General features: G+C 35.7%; 1 non-coding gene across 1 annotated transcript; it reads left to right on the forward strand.

The window, feature by feature from the left end:
- Positions 1 to 251: 251 nt before the first annotated feature.
- Positions 252 to 359, forward strand: LOC112788002 (small nucleolar RNA R71). Its single transcript, XR_003195383.1, has one exon. It is a non-coding gene; the product is annotated as a small nucleolar RNA R71 (small nucleolar RNA).
- The last annotated feature ends 14,349 nt before the right edge of the window (positions 360 to 14,708 follow it).

Here is a 14,708-nt window from a genome sequence, read left to right on the forward strand (position 1 = left end):
ATTTTGTTCTGAGCCAGTATGGCATTCAGAGTATCAATTTCAAGAACTCCCTTCTTCTGAGGCGTCCCATTACTCACAGGATTCCTCTCAGAAGTGTACATGAACTGGTTATTAGCAACCATGTCAATGAGTTCTTGAGCTTCTGCAGGCGTTTTCTTTAGGTGAATGGATCCACCTGTAGAAGTGTCCAATGACATCTTTGATAGCTCAGATAAACCATCATAGAATATATCCAGGATGGTCCATTCTGAAAGCATGTCAGAAGGACACTTTTTGGTCAACTGTTTGTATCTTTCCCAAGCTTCATAGAGGGATTCACCTTCTTTCTGTCTGAAGGTTTGAACATCCGCTCTAAGCTTGCTCAGCTTTTGAGGAGGAAAGAACTTGGCTAAGAAAGCCGTGACCAGCTTATCCCAAGAGTTCAGGCTATCTTTAGGTTGAGAGTCCAACCATATTCTAGCTCTGTCTCTTACAGCAAATGGGAAAAGCATGAGCCTGTAGACTTCAGGATTTACTCCATTAGTCTTAACAGTATCACAGATCTGCAAGAATTCAGTTAAGAACTGAAAAAGATCTTCAGAGGGAAGTCCATGAAACTTGCAGTTCTGCTGCATCAGAGAAACTAGCTGAGGTTTTAGCTCAAAATTGTTTGCTCCAATGGTAGGGATGGAGATGCTTCTTCCATGTAAATTGGAATTAGGTGCAGTAAAGTCACCAAGCATTCTCCTTGCATTATTGTTGTTGGGTTCGGCTGCCATCTCCTTTACTTGTTCGAAATTTTCAATAAGGTTGTCTCTGGATTGTTGTAATTTCGCTTCTCTTAGTTTTCTCTTCAGAGTCCTTTCAGGTTCTGGATCAGCTTCAACAAGAATGCCTTTTTCTTTGTCCCTGCTCATAAGAAAGAGAAGAGAGAAAGAAAAGAAGAGGGATCCTCTATGTCATAGTAAAGAGGTTCCTTATTGTTAGTAGAAGAAGAAAAGAAGAAAAAATTCGAACACAGATATGAGAGGGGGTTCGAATTTGGTGAGTGATGTGAGGAAGAGATGTTAGTAGATGAATAAATAAATAGAATAGGATGAGGGAGAAGAATTTTCGAAAAATATTTTTGGAAAAAGAGTTAGTGATTTTTGAAAATAGTTTTTGAAAAAGGTTAGTGATTTTTCGAAAATCAAAATCAAAAATTAAAATAATTAGTTAATTAAAAAGAAATTTTGAAAAAGAGGGAAGATATTTTCGAAAATTAGAGAGAGAGAGAGAGTTAGTTAGGTGGTTTTAAAAAAAGTAAGAAACAAACAAAAAATTAGTTAGTTAGTTGAAACAAATTTTGAAAATCAATTTTGAAAAGATAAGAAGATAAGAAGTTAGAAAAGATATTTTGAAATCAAATTTTTGAAAAAGATAAGATAAGAAGATATTTTTGAAAAGATATGATTGAAATTAGTTTTTGAAAAAGATTTGATTTTTAAAATCACAATTAATGACTTGATTCACAAGAAATCACAAGATATGATTCTAGAACTTAAAGTTTGAATCTTTCTTAACAAGCAAGTAACAAACTTGAAATTTTTGAATCAAAACATTAATTGATGATGTTATTTTCGAAAATTATGTGATAAAAATAGAAAAAGATTTTTGAAAAATGTTTTTAGAATTTTCGAAAATAACTAAGAAAAATGAGAAAGATTTGATTTTTGAGAAAGATTTTGAAAAAGATAACATTTTTAAATTGAAAATTTGATTTGACTCATAAAAACAACTAGATTTTAAAAATTTTTGAAAAAGTCAAATCTAATTTTCGAAATTTTAAGAGAGAAAAAGGGAGAGATATTTTTTTGATTTTTTTGAATTTTTATGATGAGAGAGAAAAACACTAAAAATGCTCAATGCATGGAAATTTTGGATCAAAACAATGAATGCATGCAAGAATGCTATGAATGTCAAGATGAACACCAAGAACACTTTGAAGATCATGATGAACATCAAGAACATATTTTTGAAAAAATTTTTAATGCAAAGAAAACATGCAAGACACCAAACTTAGAATTCTTTAATGCTTAGACACTAAGAATTCAAGAATGCATATGAAAAACAAGAAAAGACACAAAACATGCAAATGCAAAGATCAAACAAGAAGACTTACTAAGAACAACTTGAAGATCATGAAGGACACCATGAATGCATGAAAATTTTCGAAAAATGCAAGATGAGTATGCAATTGACACCAAACTTATAACATGACTCAAGACTCAAACAAGAAACAAAATATTTTTGATTTTTATGATTTTATGATTTTTTTGTATTTTCTTTTAATTTTTTTCGAAAATATTTGGGAAAAAGGAAGCAATGAATTCATAGTCCTCAATCAAAATCCTGGGAATTAGACATGGCTTAATAGCCAGCCAAGCTAAAACATGTTATATGAAACACTAGAATTCATTCTTAAAAATTTTGAAGAAAGATATATTTTTGGAAACATTTTTATTTTAAATTTTTTTTTTCGAAAACAAAGGAGAAATTTTTGAAAACTTTTTGAAAAGAAAACGAAAAGAAAGTTACCTAATCTGAGCAACAAGATGAACCGTCAGTTGTCCAAACTCGAACAATCTCCGGCAACGGCACCAAAAACTTGGTATGCGAAATTGTTACTCAGGTTGTGAATTGTTGTTTGAAATTGATTCCCTGGCAATGGCACCAAAAACGGATGCACAGAACCATGGTCTAAACATATCTTCACAACTTCGCATAACTGACCAGCAAGTGCACTGGGTCGTCCAAGTAATACCTTACGTGAGTAAGGGTCGATCCCACGGAGATTGTTGGTATGAAGTAAGCTATGGTCACCTTGTAAATCTCAGTCAGGCGGATATAAAACAGTTATGGAGTTTTCGAAATGTAGTAATAAAAGAAGGATAGAAATACTTATGTAAATCATTGGTGAGAATTTCAGATAAGCGTATGGAGATGCACTCGTTCCTCTGAACCTCTGCTTTCCTGCTGTCTTCATCCAATCAGTCTTACTCTTTTCCATGGCTGGCTTTATGCAAGGGCATCACCGTTGTCAGTGGCTACATCCCCTCCTCTTGTGAAAATGGTCCAAGATGCCCTGTCACGGCACGGCTAATCATCTGAGGTTCCCGATCATGCTGGAATAGGATTCACCCTCCTTTTGCGTCTGTCACTACGCCCAGCACTCGCGAGTTTGAAGCTCGTCACAGTTATTCAATCATTGAATCCTACTTGGAATACCACAGACAAGGTTTAGACTTTCCGGATTCTCTTGAATGCCGCCATCATTCTAGATTACACCACGAAGATTCCGATTAAGAGATCTAAGAGACACTCATTCAATCTAAGGTAGAATGGAGGTGGTTGTCAGGCACGCGTTCATAGGGAATGATGATGATTGTCACGTTCATCACATTCAGGTTGAAGTTTGAATGAATATCTTAGAAGCGGAACAAGTTGAATTGAATAGAAAACATTAGTACTTTGCATTAATCTTTAAGGAACAGCAGAGCCCCACACCTTAATCTATGGAGTGTAGAAACTCTACCGTTGAAAATACATAAGTAATGAAGGTCCAGGCATGGCCGAATGGCCAGCCCCCAAACGTGATCAATAGATCAAAAGATAATCCAAAGATTGCTAATACAATAGTAAAAAGTCCTATTTATAATAAACTAGTCACTAGGGTTTACAGAAGTAAGTAATTGATGCATAAATCCACTTCCGGGGCCCACTTAGTGTGTGATTGGGCTGAGCTTGAGTGTTGCACGTGTAGAGGTCCTTCTTGGAGTTGAACGCCAGCTTTTGTGCCAGTTTGGGCGTTGAACTCCACTTTGCAGCTTGTTTCTGGCGCTGGACGCCAGAATTGGGCAGAAAACTGGCGTTGAACGCCAGTTTGTGTCATCTAAACTCGGGCAAAGTATGGACTATTATATATTTCTGGAAATCCCTGTATGTCTACTTTCCAACGCAATTGGAAGCGCGCCATTTTGAGTTCTGTAGCTCCAGAAAATCTATGTTGAGTGCAGGGAGGTCAGAATCCAACAGCATCAGCGGTCCTTCTTCAACCTCTGAATCTGATTTTTGCTCAAGTCCCTCAATTTCAGCCAGAAAATACCTGGAATCATAGAAAAACACACAAACTCATAGTAAAGTCCAGAAATGTGAATTTAACATAAAAACTAATGAAAACATCCCTAAAAGTAACTAGATCCTACTAGAAACATACTAAAAACAATGCCAAAAAGCGTATAAATTATCCGCTCATCACCCTTGTAGTGCTTTGCTGATGAAGTATATAGATTGTTGTCCACTATCATCTTCTCAGACTAGTGCTGAGGCTACTGCCCGATTTCCTACTGCGAGGTACAATACAAGTGGTTATCCTTCCCGTGGCCGAATTAGAATAGGTGGTTGCCCCAGGAACCTTTTGAATTCTTGGAAGGCTTGTTCGCACTCCGTTGTCCATTCAAACCTCTTTCCCTTCCTTAGAGTGGCGTAGAAGGGGAGAGATCTTATTGCCGATCCAGCTAGAAATCTGGACAAGGCTACGAATCTTCCATTGATTTGTTGTACCTCTTTGACACAAGTCGGACTCTTCATGTCAAGTATGGCCCGGCATTTATCCGGATTTGCCTCGATTCCTCTTTGTGTGAGCATAAAACCTAAGAATTTGTCATCTTCTACTGCGAAGGTGCATTTTGCAGGGTTAAGTCGCATGCCATGCCTTCTTATAGTGTCGAATACTTGGGTGAGGTCGGACAGTAACGACTCTTCACTTTGTGTCTTTTTTAACATGTCGTCCACGTAGACTTCCATGACTTTCCCGATGTGGTCTGTGAAGACCTTATTCATTAATCTTTGATAAGTGGCTCCCGCGTTTTTGAGTCCAAACAGCATGACGATGTAGCAGTAGTTTGCTTTCGGGGTTAAGAATGAAGTTTTTTCTTGATCAGGTGGGTACATCAGGATTTGATTGTATCCTGAATAGGCATCCATAAACGAGAGGTATTTGTATCTGGAGGAGGCATCCACCAGAGCGTCGATACTTCGGAGTGGATAAGGATCTTTTAGGCAGGCTTTGTTGAGAACAGTGTAGTCGGTGCACATGCGCCACTTCCCGTTTGATTTTTTCACCAAGACGACGTTAGCTAGCCATAGTGGGTACTTGACTTCTCTTTTGAATCCTGCCTCCAGTAGAGCTTGTACCTGTTCTTCCACAGCTTGGAATCATTCTGGTCCGAGCTTTCTACGTCTCTGTTGTACCGGCCGAGATCCTGGGTAAACTGCCAACTTGTGGCACATTAACTTAGGGTCTATGCCCGGCATGTTTGCGGCCTTCCAGGCAAAGAGGTCGACATTGTCTCTTAAGAACTGTATGAGGGACTTCTTTATGTCTCCTTTTAAGATTGTGCCAATATTAGTTATTTTTCTGAAGTATCTCTGATTTGGACTTTTTCTGTCTCGCCTTCAGGTTGTGGACGAAGTTCTTCCCGCCCTCGAACTCTCCCGAGTTCAATGGTGTGGATTTCTTCTCCTTTGCCCCTTAGGTTCAGACTTTCGTTGTAACAGCGGCGCACTGTCTTCTGGTCTGCTCTTATTATAGCGATCCCTTCTGTGGTTGGGAACATCATGCATAGATATGGAGTCAAGACTACTGCGCCGAGTTGATTCAGCATTGTCCAACCTATCAGGGCATTGTAGGTTGTACTCACGTCGACCACGATATAGTCTATTTTGAGTGTCCTTGAACGATTTCCTTTTCCAAAGGTGGTGTGCAAGGAGATGTATCCAAGTGGTTGGATTGGAGTGGCTCCCAGCCCGAATAGGCTGTTTGGATATGCTCTGAACTCTTTTTCCTCTAGGCCGAGTTTGTCGAAGGCGGTTTTGAACAGTATGTCAGCCGATCTTTCCTGGTCTACCAACGTGCGGTGGAGATTAGCGTTGGCTAATATGATAGTGATGACCACGGGATCGTCATGTCCTGAGATGACGCCAGCTGCATCCTCTTTGGTGAAGGTGATAGTGGGGAGTTCGGGTGCTCCTTCTCCTCCTTTGACATGATATACTTCCTTCAGATGTCTTTTGCGAGATGATTTGGAGATTCCTCCTCCCGCAAATCCTCCATGTATCATGTGGACATGTCTCTCCGGGGTATGAGGTGGTTGTTCAGTTCGTCCGACCTCTTCGTCCCTCCTTCTTTTTCTTGGCTCATATGATTTGTTGGCTAAGTACTGATCTAGTTGTCCCTCTCTTACCAATATTTCTATGATATTCTTTAAATCGAAGCACTCGTTAGTGGGATGTCCATAGATTCGATGGTATTCGTAGTATTCTGTCCGATTTCCTCCTCCTTTCTCGCTTTTGAGTGGGCGAGGTGGAGGTATTTTTTCAGTGTGGCATACTTCTCGATAAATATCTACAAGAGACACCCGAAGAGGGGTGTAATTGTGATATTTCTTGATCTTTTCTCTATGTTGATCTTCTTTTTTCTTGGATTTTTTATCCTTATCTCGGGAGGAGTAAGAAAATCCGGGTTTGAGGTCTCTCCTATTCGAGAGTTTTCCTCCATGTTGATGCATTTCTCTGCTCGTTCTTGCACTTTATTTAGAGATGTGTGATGTTTTTTTGATATGGAGTGACTGAAAGGTCCCTCTTGCAGGCCATTGATGAGACCCATAATAGCTGCTTCTATTGGAAGATTTTGTATGTCCAAACATGCCTTGTTGAATCTTTCCATGTAACTACGAAGACTTTCCCGATCTCCTTGCTTGATCCCTAGTAGACTTGGGGCGTGTTTAGCTTTGTCCTTCTGGATGGAGAATCTGGCTAGAAACTTTTTGGCTAAGTCGTCAAAGCTTGAGATAGACCTGGGGTGCAGATTGTCAAACTATTTAATTGTTGTCTTCGTCAAGGTAGTCGGGAAGGCTTTGCACCAAGTTGCATCCGAGGCGTTGGTGAGATACATTCTACTTCTGAAATTGCTGAGATGATGGCTGGGATCTGATGTGCCATCGTATAGAGTCATGTCGGGAGGTTTGAAGTCTTTTGGAATTTTGGCCTTCATGATCTCTTTGGTGAATGGGTCTTGGTCTTTGCGAGAGCTGTTTTCGTGGCTGGATCGAGTAGTTTTAGCTTTGAGATCGGCCTCAAGTTTTAGGAGCTTGTCCTCTAATTCGCGGCATCGCCTAGCTTCCCTTCGTAGGTCTCTCTCGGCTTCCCGCTGATACTCAACCTCTTTTTCGAGTTGTTTCAGGCGATCCTGAAGTGCCTCCATGGCTCCCGTGTTTGGAGAGCTCTTGTCTTTGTTAGGTTGAGAAGTATCGCCTAATGTAACCTCCGCGTTCTTATGTGGCGTTCTGTTTTCCAAATTAGAGTTGTGATCATTGTCAAGGTTGTCCGCCATGATGATGGGATGACTTCTAGGTCCCCGGCAACGGCGCCAATATTCCAAGGGTTACTTGAAACTGTAGGTTGATCTCAGATGAGATCTTCTGTGCTGGTCGGAGATGATGTGTCTGACGTGCGGGCGGTCGCCGGAGCTATCGCGTCCGACTTGTTGGACTGGCAATGCTGCTGATCCTTGGTCACCGGAGGGTGGTGGTACCTGCAAGGGACTCCGATGCTTAAGTTAGCAAGGGTATTAAGCAGGTTTTTAGTAGAATCAGAGTATGAGTTATACCTGGGTGCTCCAGTGTATTTATAATGTTTGTAGAGTGATCTTTCTGGAGATAAGATAGTTATCTTATCTTATCTTTGAGTGAAGTCATCTTTATCTTTAAGGGAACCACCCTTATCCTTCTAGGCCTGGGTTGCCTTTGGATTTGGGTCGCGTTCCTTTATTTGGGCCTGTTTTGGGCCTTTATTGTCGATTTGGCCGACCTCTTTGAGAAGAGATCGAGGATTCCAGTTTTGAACAAGTCGGTCGCTTTGTCGTCGATTATCCCGGGTCGGACATCTCGACCCAGGGTGTGAACAGAAGCCATTAGGGGAAGTAATGCAATAAGACTGTCCAAGCCATCCTCATTGTTATTGAGTCCATATTGTCAGATAGATTCTAATGATATTGACACTGATTAATGTAACTGTTATATAGTCTTGTAAGAAGTTGAATAGATGCTATAAAAATTTGCCAATTATGAGTAAAACTATTTTTCATAATTCAACTCTCTCTACTGTATTCAAAATGTCTCAACTACAGGTACTATAATATGAAGGAAAATATCAAACCAAATATACACCCATAACTTGACATTTTACACCCAAAGAAAGTTGAATAAACACCCAAACATCTATCCCCTTTAAAACCCTAAATCCTAACCCCTAAAACCCTAAACCCTAAACCCTAACCTCTAAACCCTAAACCCTAAAACCTAAACCCTAAATTCTAAACCCTAAACCCTAAACCCTAAACCAACCAACCTACTATACACCAAAATCATTGATTTTTACACCCTTAAGATCTCATTTTACACCCAAGAAAAGTTAAATATACACCAGACTTATATCCACTAATGCTTTATCCCTAAAATCCTAAACCCTAAAACCCTAAACCCTAAACCATAAACCCTAAAACCCTAAACTGTAGTAAAAAAAACAATATTTTATAACATAAACAGCAGATTGTGAAATATATATATATATATATGTAAAATGTGAAACACAAGAAAATTCAGAAATACACCCAAAAAACAGTGCTTTACACCCATATTCTGTAGCTATACACCCAAAAAGTTATCCGCTGCTACTGGTTTCCTGAACTGATAATTCATAACACATCCTTGATATTGGCTGGAATTTGGACGCACCACTGATGCAGCATCAAAGAGGTTTAACTGGATATAATAAACTCACATATTAGCAAAACTATTAACGAGAAAATTAAACTCAATCACCACATATTTAAAGAATATCACTTTTACCTCATTTAAAGCTTTCGTTTTCTTTTCTTCTTCTTTGAGGCATTTGTAATCTGTTTGTCCAACTTTGAACCTAGCCTATTTTTTGGACGTCCTCTTGTTCGAATCCTTAGAGGGCTTTGAAGCTCATTAACGGATTCCAAGTTGGCATCTTCGTGAGATAAAGAAGATGTCCCCTTCCTTTTGGCTTTCAATGATTCCATCTCAACCATGATGTTATCGTACGCACGATGCAGAATTGCAATCAGCTCCTCCGATTCTGATGCAAATTTGCAAATATTTTGCGAACGAAAAACCAATTCGTCAAACCTCTTGCTTCTTGGCTCCAACAATGGCTCGTCGTGGCTGCTCTTGATGTGTGTGTGTCGCCTCTTTACCTTCTTGCTCCATCATTCCAGTATATATCTCGATGACACTTGGCTTACTCGTTCAAAGCTTAACACACTTAGTGTGTGACGGCACAATATCCCTCTTGACTCGAATAATAAGCATTGACATTTTACCTCGGTTGCTACTGAGTCGTAAGTAACCACAAACTTGTTGAATATTGAGCTGGAAACTTATTCTCCAACTTCGTATACTGAATAGCCTAGAGCGAAATTCGTTAATCTTGTGATGCAATTCGCCTTTCCTCTAAATTGTGCTTGGACTTCCCTAAACTTTTGATGAGTGTACACATCTTGAAACTAAGCTTCAATGGAGGATTTGATTGCACACGGTATGACCGTATGAAAATCTACAGCATCTGATTCTCTCTCTGCTTGCTCCCTGCTTCCGAGGCAATTATCGTATTGTTTGACAAATTGAATAAGCGAGTTGTTCCAGGTAATAAACTTGTTAAAAAATGAATGCATGCTCTTGCTCCTTTGTGTGCTTTTCATCCCTGCCCAGAAGTGGTGATCCAGATAGATTGGAACCCATATATGACGGTCTTCATAGAAATCTGCAGAATACACCCAAAAACAGACTATAAATACACCCGAAAAAACATGCAATTTACACCTCTGCTGCAGATTTTAAACAACATTACCTGAAAGCCACTTGTTGTCCACAAGACCAAAATTCAGCAGAAAATCATTCCAATTCCAATCAAATGAATCTTTACTATGAGAGTTCCAAACAACTTGGCTTAATTCTTGTTCAATTTCAGCATGTCCCTTGTACCCATTTGATTTGCTTGGGATCTTCTTCGTGATGTGCCAAATACACCAACGGTAAATTATTGTTGGCATACAAGCCTCTATAGCCCTTTTCATTGACGCGCATTGATCGATGAGAAACCCTTTCGGAGCATTTCCCCCCATGCAACGAAGCCAACATTGAAATAACCATTTGAACGACTCAATTTCTTCGTTTTTCATCAAAGCGCATCCAAGAAGTATTGAGTGACCGTGGTGATTCACCCTGACAAAAGAACCACAAACCAAATTATACCTGAAATAAATTACGACATTGCAGAATGAAAATCATTACGTACACCATATAATGAATTTATACATCCAAGGAACATCCAATATATACCTCTGCAGCAGATTCATAGAACAAAATTAATTTAGCAGCATAAACAAGAACAGCATATTACCTGTTTGTATTGTAGGTGGTGTCAAATGAAATAACATCTCCAAAATACTCAAAGGCAGCTTTGCTCCTTGCATCTTCTTGTTCCGAAATATTACGCACTTCTCTCGTGATGTAATTCCTCACATCCTTTTCAACAAAATTTAACTTGCGGTGACCCCCAGCTACCGCAACGAATGATTGGAATATTTTGCTTGGTCTGATATCGGCTTCCTCGTTATTCTCTATTGTACGATGAACGGACATACTTAGTTCCCTGTGCTGTTTGAGCATCTCTGCTTGAGTTGGATAGCAAGGATGTGAATGATGCAGTACGACCTTTGAAATGATCCAAGCACTAACATCCTTATAATGTGTGTATATAAATTCTTGCAGGACAATTTAAACCAGCTATGGGATTTGTCTTCTCGGTCGGAGATATTTTAGATTTCTATTTTTCTTCTCTGCTACATGTGATCAATTGATTCTTAATTTCGTTTTCTTTTTTATTTGTGCTCTGAACTCTTGTAAAAAAACGTGCAGCCTTGGAACAAGCTGCTCATCAACAACAGAGAGGGGCTGCAAAAATACAACATGTTTAAAACAAGAAAATACTATAGAATTTCTGCACCTCATAAAAAAATAACAATCAAAGTAAAATACACCCAAGGACTCCTGATCTACACCTGTTACGACAACAAGTCAACTAAAATAACAAGAAAAAACCATAAACTATAAATACACCTAAACTTCCCCTAAAATACACCCAAACTTTTCTAAAAATACACCCAAAAAGTTCTGATCTACACCCGAGCGTCTGCTATAAATTACAGATAATTAATCAAATTCAGCTATGTTCACGCATTAATTTCACAGTCTATGTTCACGAATTATTCAGCTAGACAATCATAGACGAATAACTACATCAAATTCAGATTAATCTTAATTAGCTGAATCTAAATCAAATCTCAGGAACTTCATTCGATTCAAATTCAAAATCCACTTCACCCTGATTGAGCTGACAATCTGAGGTTGAATCATCCATTATCTTCAAGGTTCGTTCAAAATTTGATTTCAGAAATCAGAAAATTGAAATAAAACGAAGCTAGAGTTACAGTGAGAGAAACTGAGGTGAATGACGAAGAACAAAGCAGTGATAAACGCAGAAGAAAGAACGATCGAAAATACAAGGGAAGAACGTAAGAAGGAGAACGAAGAAACTTGACAAGAGATTCGAAGAAGATAACGAAATCTTTTGAAAATTGGAAAATTATATTATTCGCGCGTTAATTGATTTTGATTGATATAATGTTCTGTTATATAGCGCGTGACTTGTACGTAACAATTGGAGCGCATTTAGGGTTTTAGTAAGCTTCAGGACTTGTAACAATTGTAAGTGTTAATCGCTTGTATGCTAAGATTAATCCTATAATTATTATGATTTTGTAAGGTTTAAGTTTTAAACTTTTAGATTTAAAGTGTATTATCATTTATTTAATTTTTTATTTTTTTTGTTTTCATTTTTAACAAGAAGTTAATTTCACAGAGTGCTGCACTCTTTTTTTTTTTTAAGTGTATTAATATTTGTTTGTATTAGTATACTAACATTTAACGTATTAAGTCCAAAATTATTTCATTTATATTGTACATATTAATATACAGAAAAAATTAAATAAGATATTAAATCAGTTATTCACCTAAACCTAAAATGTCAATAATTTCATCTAAAATAGTAAAAGAGAAGTTATAATAGTAGGTTGATCAGTGCACCTTCATGATAAATTTCAAATTAATGAGTTAATAGAATTTAAAATTATACATTCATATATTCTTTATATTAATAGAATTTAAAATTATACACTCATATATTCTTTATGGTGAATCAGTGTAAAACTTCACCGCTTGTACTCAGTATTCTCTTCATTTCATATTAGTTATTATTATTATTTTTTTTTTTGCAAATTAAGTGTCATTTTTTTATTTTAAAAAGTCATTAATTAACTTTTATATATAATTATTATTATTATTAAATAGAAAGAGAAATTTAAAAAATTAAAGAATTAATATAGAAAAAATTATTATTAAAAATATTTTAATATGTTTTTATTATTTATATTTTTAATAAAATTTAATAATTATCTTAATACTTATTTAATGTATAACTTGTTGAGTTTAGTAAATAATAATAATAATTTTGATGATGACAAACATAATTTTAATAGGTTGATAATCTAAAAGTGCTGTATATTATTCTTATAAAAATTTGAGTTTTATTGAGAGTTTTTCTATTATTTTTACTTAATATTTTGGACAGTATTTTTATATCAAAAGAATATTTTACTAAGATTGACAGTTACATATGAGAGTGTTGAATTTGGTTCATTTCATAACTTTAGAGTTGTTCAACATCATCTCCTTCATAGTTTATCATTGAATATTTTGTTTGTAAGATTTATTTTTTTTTTATTTATTTCACTTCAATAAAAAAAGATATTTAAGTGAGACATTAAGAAAAAATCATAGAAAAAAAAGAGTAAAGAGAGATACTTAGAGAGAAAACCCAAAGTTTATGTCTAATTTTTTTTGTTGTATTTCTGTTTTAAATCTTGTATCTATGATGTATCTCTTGTTAAGTTGGGTGAGCACTTAGTGTATTATAAATCTAGTGAGTGTACCTAACCAAATTAAGATTGATTAGAAGTTTAGTTTGTCCCTGATAGGATTATATTGGATCCTTGAGAATTGGTGTTTATAATATTTAAAAAGATATTGAAAATTTTACCACTGTTGTGGTGGAGACTACATATAAGCTACATGGCACAAGATAGTTGAATAAGGATAATAGTTGTGTCCTTCTTATTTTGTTTTTATTTTTATTTTTTAAAAGATAAAATAAAATTATCTCATGCATAATTAATTTTATAGAGTGAAGATAGAAAAGCTAAGTTTTATTTTTTTATTTGAGAATTAATTGATCAAATTTAAAAGAATACTATAGATTCAACTCCTTATTTTCTATGTCTTAAAGAATTTTTATAACAAAAAAGAAATAGTTAAATTAAAATAGAAGAAATATTTTAATAGATTTTTTAATTATTATTGCATAAAAAAATTAGATAACCTTTTAATTTTTAAATATTACTCTTAGTGTAGCCTATAGACATCTATTGAATATTTTTAAAATTTTTCGTTTGAATTTCACTTTATTATACTAAAACAGAAACTTTTATTTTATAGTTATATTATATAATGTTAAATGTCTTAGATTTTATAGAATTAGAAGTTTATGTACCATCTATTTAATGAAACTCTTATGTTTAATTTTTAAATAAATCCAACATCTCATTGTATATTGTAACTAACTCTTTGTATTTTATAATAATAATAATAATAATAATAATAATAATAATAATAATAATTTATGGGCATGATTGTGGGAATCAGATCTCGCATCATTCTTTTACTGGATTTATATATTAAAATAATATTTTAGATGAAAAGAATAATAAAAAAAAAGTAATCCACATGATATGAACAACAATTCATGCTAAAAAATCACATGTTACTGTAGTTGCCGGTCAATTAAAAAAATAGGAGGATATGTAAAGCGGCTTGACTTGCACTCTTCAACAATGCTTCACGAAAATTCAGACAAGCTGATCAGGATTCCTAAACATCTGCTACTAGAGTAACACCTTCAAGAAAGTAACTAAATCATAACCATCTCTATATTATGTACTGTGAATTTTAGTATGACTATAGTATAATAATTAAGATGATTATAAGTATTATTATAATTAAAGTTATATTTTCTTATATAATAATTTTTAAAAAATATTTTTTTTTTGTGACTAAATAGAAAAAAAGGAAAAAAATAGAGACAAAATCAAATTAATTGGCTAGATTTATATCTAAATCTATTAGATGTTGAAATTCACTCCATGATTGGCTCCAATTCGAGTGAATGTCTGCGCCATACTTTAGCCATACAATCTGCAACACTATTTGCATTCTTCTGAATTAAAATAATAGAGACTCTCCAATTCCAATTCATAACCTCCTATATATGCTTTGCCAAATCTCATTCCGAAATATCCTTACCAAGCATTCTTTGGTTTACCAAGAAAAGAGCTTCTAGACAGTCTGTTTCACAAATAACCTCACGAAATCCACTCTCCCAAGCAAGTAAACATCTCCAAATTGCATACAATTAAGCAAAAAGAATAC

Source organism: Arachis hypogaea, chromosome 20 (assembly GCF_003086295.3).
Source record: "Arachis hypogaea cultivar Tifrunner chromosome 20, arahy.Tifrunner.gnm2.J5K5, whole genome shotgun sequence".
Classification (NCBI taxonomy): domain Eukaryota; kingdom Viridiplantae; phylum Streptophyta; class Magnoliopsida; order Fabales; family Fabaceae; genus Arachis; species Arachis hypogaea.